The sequence below is a fragment of the Arachis ipaensis genome, chromosome B3, assembly GCF_059453495.1.
Source record: "Arachis ipaensis isolate K30076 ecotype BB chromosome B3, ASM5945349v1, whole genome shotgun sequence".
NCBI classification, from domain to species: domain Eukaryota; kingdom Viridiplantae; phylum Streptophyta; class Magnoliopsida; order Fabales; family Fabaceae; genus Arachis; species Arachis ipaensis.
The window spans coordinates 32,205,702-32,214,749 of record NC_142438.1 but is presented as its reverse complement, the minus strand read 5'-3'; positions in this window follow the sequence as shown (position 1 = coordinate 32,214,749).

Genomic DNA, 9,048 nt, shown 5'->3' with positions numbered 1-9,048 from the left:
TGACTTGAATAAGATCAAATTTAAGATTTAACTCTATGATCCAACTGCAATTTGTTAAAATGGGATAGAGTCCAATCTAAATTGTTGTGGTATGGTTTAAATAATTTTTTTCTTTTTTTTTAATTGAATTAGATGAACAATTTTAATTAAATTGAATTAGATAGAAATTATCTTTTAATATTTTTATATTTTAGTTAACATTTTAGTATCCATCAAGTCTCAATTCATATTTTTTAAAAAAGTTTTAGTGAAAATTTAAAACTAAAACTTGTGGTTAGTTATTAAAAAGAGGCTGATGGAGGGAGAAAAAATAGTTTTGATCTCAAATTGTCCGTCTATTCTCATTATTATTTTTCAAAAAAAAATTATAAAAAAAATAAATTAATCAACTATACTCTAATTAAGAATTTGATGGAAAGTTATTATTATTAATGAAAAAAATTCTCTAAAATGACAGTACTAATAAAGTAATAAAATGATATTTTAATTAATTTTTAATTTATAAATTTATTATTTGTGAAATTTACTATCTTAATTTAAAGATGATTAATGATATATTTTTTTTAAATAATAATATAACTTTAGAAGAATCAGATTTATTATTAATAGTGGTTATTTCTTTAAGAGTGACTGTTGATATTTTCATTGATGACACATTGACACTCATCTCATAATCCAAAATTGATTAATACTCCTAAAATTTTGGTGAGAAACTAAGCGAAGAGAGTAAATGCTATTTAACTATTTTAGAAACTTGAGTACTGTTGTCAACTTTAAACAGAGGTTGGTATATATGGGAATGCATCCTATTAATTATTCAAAAAAGTTGAGAAAATAAAATATAATCTTTAATTTTTTATTGTTTTCTCTTTTTCATTTTTTTGTTTTATTTTAAAATTAATAATAAAAAATTATATTTTACTCTTTTTTTTTTATAGGACTCGAACTCGCGACCTTTTAAATGAGTATGGGGAGATTATGCCATTTGAGCTATAACTCATTAGCTATTTTATTCTCTTAATTGTTAAAAAAATTAAAAAAATTAATTCCCAATATATATATAAAAGTGAAGGAGAAGATAAATTTTCTCAATTTTTTTAGTTGATTTTATGAATTGTAATTTCATATACCGTATATGATTTAAGTAAGATTAGGAGAAAATGTGTGGAAAAAAGTAAAAAATTGTTGTATGATTTGAGATCATATTTTACAAGTTCAATTGGATTTAAAAAATTTGAGAAGATACACTAAAAAAAAAAGTACCAAGTGAAAAAAGTGATAATTTTATGTAATTAATGCAATTAAATATTTGATAAATGACCATATCGATTAGCTAAAACTAAACCAAAAGATCATGTCAATTTTTATAACTTTTTCGTTTTAACGACTTTTCATTTCTGGTTAACTGGTTATACGATCCAAATTTACTCCTCCCACCTTTATATCACTTTTTTTTACTAGATCTCATCCATATATTATATTATATGTAGTAACAATTTAAATTTATAATTCGAATATAAATTCAAAATATATTATTTACTTAAATATTTGTGGATCGTTTAAATTAAATGCATTGTATAGTATCTGCTACAAAATCGTCTATTCCTCTAATGATTATTAAAACATCTCTAATGCTAATTATACTTTTAGTTTTATTTTGAATCCTATAAAAATATTTAGAGATCATATGTCATAAATAATAATTTAAAATTTAAAACGAAAATTTCTTTTCTAATATTCATTTAGAATTTTATATTATTTTTTAGTATTTTATTTATAGTTGTCAAAATCGAACTGGTGATCGAATCGGTCAAATTACTGGTTTATTGGTTTATTGATTCAACCGATAAATCACTGGTTGAACCGATAAAATCGGTCTCACGTAAATATAAAATATAAAATAGTTAAAAACTTAAAATTAAAATTTGAAATATACATATTTTTACTAATATTTTATGAAGAATCAAGTCTCAACTTCTAAAAATAACTAATATAAAAAAACTATAAAATTTATCAGTAATACTACAATAGTATCCTAATTTGACATAATAAAAAAAATAATTAATTCACAAAGTCCATCATCTAACTATAATATTAGTAGATTTTAACACTAATATCAAAACAAATAACTTTAATCACAATACTAGCATGGAAATAGATCAAATAAATTAATAATTTCTAACAAAATTTATATTTATATTAATAATGGTATATAATTAAAATATAATTAATTTAAAAAATAGAAAAAACAAAAATTAAATTAAATTAGATATTTATGTATACTATATAATTAATATTTATCACATATAGTAATAAAAAGAGCAATGGCCGAGTGGCGAGTGGAGGTTGCTTTTGCTTAGAGGTTTTTGGTGGAGACATTTTAAAAATTTTTTTCAAGCAGACCGGTTTGGTTAGACCGGTTTACATCGGTTCTTATCGGTTTTGACCGGTTTGATATGGTTCTTACCAGTTCACATCGGTTTTCTTTCTTAAATGGTTCAAAGAGTAAACCGAATCAGATTAAAATTTGGTTCACCAATTTTTCGGTCGAACCGGTTGGTCCGGGTCGATTTTTATAACTATGATTTTATTAACATAATTATATGAATGACAAAATTTTATTGGTTGTTCATTAAGGTAATGCTTCTCTAAGTTGATACTAATTTCATTTTATAAATTAACTCCAATATAAATTTCAATTCTAAATCAATTCACTTATTAAAAATATCAAAAGTAATACTCTAAAAATACTCTATTGGAGATATTCTCTCCTTTATCATATTTAAAGTAGGTGTTAAGCAGGTAGGGATGACAATACTACTAGAATTCGCAGGTACTCATTCTGTCCCAACTTGTTCGGACGGGTTTTTAGCAGAATAGAGTCTTGAACGAGGTCGAATTTAAGTAATACCTGCCATGATATATATGTGTGTAAAATAATTAATAAAATGATTAATAATATTATATCATATTTAAGTTTTTAATTTAATTTATGTTATCTATCTGATGATGGTTATATAAATTTTAAAATTTAATTTTATTTATTATATTGTAATAATTATAGGAATGGAGATGGGCGGGTTAGGATTCAATTTTTTACTACATGTAGATAAGAGAGTGGCAAATTTTATGCCGGTTATTGTAGGGCAATGAGAGGTCAAATAGGACAAAAATCTATCCATACCCGCCTATTGCCACCTGTATAAGTGGGTAGTCCATCTGGATAAGGCTCGCCTAAAAGAGGGGCACACTAATTTGGTGTGCGTTGGAATTAAGGCCGGAAGTGAGTTAAGTCAGCTCATGAGCCAGCTCAAGCTCGACTCATTAATAGCTTGATAAGCTGAGCTTGTGAGCTTATGAGCTGAGCTTGACCTTGAAATTGAGCTCATAAATTAAATGAGTCGAGCTTGACTTTGGATAAGCTCCACTCATTAGCTCGTGAGCATATATATATATATGTTCTTATTTAAAATTTTATAATTATTTTTTATATGATTTTGATGTAGGACATAAATAAAAAATTCATAATAATAAATACACAACATATAAAATTAATATTTTTTAATATATCTAAATTATAATTTATTGATATAGAATCATAGATTATGTTCCTATTATTTAAGGCAGCTCGTGAGTTCGAGTCGGCTCATGAGCTTTCGGTGAACCAAGTTTGAGCTTAAAAATAGGCTCGATTGTTAATGAGGTGAACCGTTAGCCAAGCTCAATTTTCGTGAGTCGAGCTTGAATTTGGTCTAATTCGGCTCAACTCGTCTCACTTTCAGCCCTAATTGAAATTAAAGTTTATAAACGGGAGTTTGCATCAAATTAATTTTTTAAACTTAATTTTGATAAAAAAAAGTATAAGTTTCTATTAACGTGATTTATATTTGGCAACTTTTATATCAAAATGAATTATAGTAAAATAAATATTTTGGATTACACTACTTAAAATTATTTTTAGATAAAAAATTATAAAAAAATATAAATTTAAATAATTTTTTTATATTATTCTATTATTTTATTTTAAATATTTAAAAAATTTTTATTAATCAATTTTATAATAAAAAATAATATTTTCTTATTAAATCTTATTAATATTTTCATCGCTTATTCTAATATTTTCAATACTCTTATTCATAATACTGATTTGAGCTCCCACTTTTGACTGGCTATGATTTTATTATTACTTATATTTATTATTTTATTTAAGCTTTTTAACAGAATTAATAATTTATATTATAAAAAATATAATAATAAACAGTACACAAAAATTATAATCACAAATTTTATAAAGTCAAATATAAATAGGATTGTGATAGAAAATAAAAGAATATATTTATTTTGGAGCATGTATATGAGAGTGCAAAAGAAAATAAAAATAAATAAAAATACAAAAATAAAATAAATAAATAATAACAAAAAAATAAAGAAGCGAAGGAAGTGCATTTAAAAATTATAATTTCAAATTTTTGTATATATATTTTAGTAGTATTTATCATTCTTTTTGTAAAGAAAAAAATGTCTCGACGAGTTGTCTCGTCCTGTCCCCACCAAAATTCACGGGTTTGGCTATGCAAATTTAGTAAATTATGATGTAGTTGTGTGTTTTATCGACATATTAAAATCAAGTAAAAATTGCTGCCTATGGTTTGTCAGTAATAGAAAGAGCACAAAAACAAAAGACAGAAAATGGAGATGGCAATTACGCATGCGTTGATGAAAAAAATATTTTCGAAAAAAAAATTTGGGGGGCGAGGAGGACTTGACAGATGGTGGGGACGATTTAATATATGGTGTGAGTGATTTGTCAGAATAAAACAAAAAATTTAAATCTTAGCAACTACAAATAAGAATTTAAGGATAGAGGCCTCACTTCATTTTGTTGTTGTTCCTCCTACTCTTCTTTTATATTTTAACTTTTTTGGTATTTTTGTTCTTGTATTTCATTTTTAAAAGATTCAAGAAAAATAGGTGATAGAATTAGTTTAAGAATATATTATAATGGTCAAATTTTATCTCAGACATCCAAAGGTGTAAGATTTTTGTGTGAAAAGCCATATGATATTATTGTTCTTTTCACAATATTATTTAAAGAAGGTATAATTTGTGAAAGGTTAGAATCTCAAATATTAAAGAAAGTGACTAGTGTTGTGTATATGTATCCTATAATAGTATTTGGAGGATTCATACAATTTGAGACGAAGTATGTCACTAACAAAGCAACGATGCAAGAAATGTTTTCAATATATCACGAAAGTCGATCATAAGAGTCCATTATTGAGCTATATGTTGATTTCAAACATTTTCCTTATGGCGTTAAAAAAGCCGATGGAAATATGGATTGGAAAGGCTACAATAGTAAAAGTGAAGATAAATTTAAAGACAACTATGAAATAGATGAACCAAATGTAGATGGTGACGATGTTGATTGCACTAATAAGGCAGATGTAGAAGTGACAAATGTACTAGCAAGCTAATATTCATTCGGTGAACCATCTTTTATACGCGCTTTGGACCTTGCGACTTTGAATGCACCGGAGTTTTTTGAGTATGCGAATGCTGGTATGTGAATATGATATTAATAGAGTATATCTATTGTAACACCCTACCACACAGAACTTTACGCCTAGGACGCAAATAAGAGGTAGCGAGATACTACGACCTCTAAAAGTGAAATACATACATATAGTCAGGAGCCTTGAAAAAAAAAAGGGGTACGATCAAGACAAAACCAAAGATGCATCGCTCACGAAAAACGATAAGTCAAAAAGCTTATATAAAAAACCAAAAGACAAATATATATAGAATTCTAACGGATAAGTATAATCAAGCTTTAGCCTCGACCTGCGAAGTAAAGGCCGGCCAGAGTATACATATACATCTGTACAACCCAAAATGTTCTCTAAAAGACCAAATATAAATCATGTTTCTCCAAGCCAACCTCGAGGAGGGACAATATATGCCTATTGAAAAAGAGAAAGTCTAGGGGGCCAGCAACTTTTGTGTTTTGCGGCCAGCACTTAACCATCAAAAGAAAAGTGAGTGATTTCTCACCATTGGATGTAATCTCACACCATTAAAAATACTATTGATGGCCAATTGATGGTTATAAAATACAAAAGTTGATGGCCTCCTAGCACTCCTCATTGAAAAAAGGTTATCGTCGGTCTAGAATTTTCTTCTCTATAAGAGAATCGCTTCGTTACAAGTATAGTCCCAAACCGACAAACAACCTTCAATCAAAGTTTAATTTTGGTTATCACAAGTTCAACCCAATAAAAATAACCGAAAGTATTGCTCCCGAGTCGTTCTCCCTAGAAATTACAATCGAGTGATTAATTATTGGTTATGGGATCAAGTGAGTTGATGATAAAATGACAAGAATTTAAATGACAAGAAAATTAAAGTAGACAATAAAGTAAATCAATAACTAAAGATAACAATTTCTAAAAAGAGGCATTCATAGCAAGGATTGAGAATCAAGGTTTTCTATCCTAGTAATTAATTATAACACAATAATCATCAAGAGATAATCCTATTTCATTATCTCCAACATCAGAAGAAAGTCAAATATGCCTAGTTAACTCTAATCCATAAGTAATGTCAATGGAAACAAGATCAACTAACAACTCTACATCACCAATCTAAATTGGGTATGAATGACTCAAGGTTACCCAATTTCTCTTTCCAAGCCAAGAATGCTAAAAAACTACTCTAAACCTAAGCCAAGCATTTTATCAAACACTTGGTGTGCAATAAAAAAAAAGCATGGTAAAATAACAAGAAATATAAATCCTAAGGCTACCAAATGTAAGAGAATAATAACAATAACTCAAATAAACATCAAAGAAACATAAAACATCAAATTTGCATGAAATGAAAATTATAAGTAACAAGAGTTCATAAACATAAAAATGACATAAAAAAAAATTAACAAGAACTAAGAGAACAAAGATGTACGAATAAAAAATTGCAATGAAAACTAATTGAAAACAAGAATTAAAACTTAAATTTAAGATGAAATTAAACTAAGAACCCTAATTTCTAGAGAGAAGAGGGAGCTTCTCTCTCTAGAACTAACCTAAAATATGTTTCTAGCCTAACCTAATTGCTCCTCCCTTGTCCATTCTTGATTTTGACTTCAAATACTTTAGAAATGAGTTGGAATTGGGCCTGAATGAGTTCAGAAATTGCCCCCAGCGTGTTTATTTAATGAGGTCACGTGACCAATATCATGTGTACACGTGGGTGACGCATTCACGTCGCTTGGCGAAATTTCTTGGTCACGCGTGCGCGTCGCTTTGATTTTTACAAATCCTCATTTCTTCATGAATCCCCCACTTTGCATGCTTGTTCTTCACTTCTTCAATCCAATCCTTGCCTTATAACCTAGAATCACTCAACAAACATATCAAGGTATCGAATGGAATTAAAGTGAATTAAATTTAGCAATTTTAAGGCCTAAAAAGTATGTTTTTCACTCTTAAGCACAATTTAAGAGAAATTCACAAAATCATGCTATTTCATTGAATAAATGTGAGAAAAGTTTATAAAATCCTCTAAATTCAACATAAGATAAACCCTGAAAATGGGGTTTATCAACCTTCCTACACTGAGACCAAGCATGTCCTCATGTTAAACCAAGAAAGATACAAAAAGAGGTATCAACATTTATTCAGTGCAAACTATCTATATGCAACCTATCTACATGCATGCAACTACTAGGTCAAAATAAATCAACTCCCAAAAATACATATATAAACATAAGGGCTAAAGCAATCACAGTAAAATCAAATCCACAATTGAATTGAGTTACTGAAGAGAATTTATAAACTTGCAAGATACGAGGTGATCATAGGTAAAAACATGTAATTGAACAATCGAACCCTCACCAGATGTGTATCCGCTAGGGGTGGCAAAGCGGGCCGGCCTGCCCCAACCCGCCCCGCCCCGCCTAGGCCCGCCCCGCCAACTAAAATGGGTTCAAAATGCTAGCCCGCCCCGCTTTATGGCGGATTGGCGGGTTGGCGGGCTAGCCCGCTTCTTTTTTTTTTTTAAATAAAATTCATTAAAATTAACAAAAAAATAATAATTAAAAAATCAAATACAAATAAAAAAATAGTCAAATTATAATATAATTTTTTTACTATTTTTTTTAATTTTTAACTTCAATAAAATTGTTTAAAATAATATTTGTCAATAGAATCATCTTTATTTTAAAAAATAAGTCACATAATTTGAGCATATATACAAAATTGTAAAATAAAATAAATAAAGTTAATAACTAAAAGAAGAATAAAAACAAAAAATGAAAAAAAGTGTTTAAAAATTCTATAATTATTAATTTTATAATAGTAATCAGACTTTTATTTAATAAAAAAAAGAAAAATAAAAATCTTCGGCGTGGCGGACCGGCCCGCTCCGCCCCGCCAATTTGGCGGTACGGGTTTGGCGGGCTTTTTTAATTTGGCGGGCTCCAAATCCTAGCCCGACCCGCCTTTTTAGCAGGTTTAGCGGATTGGCCCGACGGGTTCGACCCATTTTGCCACCCCTAGTATCCGCTCTAGTCGCTCAAGTGTATAGGGTTGATTCACTCAATTCTCCTCTAATCATGCTTTCTAAGATTTGTTTTTCATCTAACAATCAACAATTATTCAATGCATGCATACAAATATCATGAGAACTTTCCAAGGTTATAATGGGACTAAGGTCAAGGTAAGGATATATATGGCTACGTGAGCTTGAAATTTGCATTTTTGATTAACCTAAGCTCTCACCAAATACATATAATAACCTATACAATTATAATACAACACCTATCTACCCATAATTCTCACTTTTTTCACATACTCGTGTATTCCCTTTTTACTTTGGGGCATTTTGTTCTCTTTTTATTGCTTTTTTCCTTTTTTTTTTCTTTTTCTCTTTTTTTTTTTCATTCTATTTTTTTTAATAACATAATATATACAAAAGTGTCAATGCATATGGTTTAAATATTTAATGCATGAGTATGTACCAAACTCCCAAGATTTTCAATAAAAATACAAA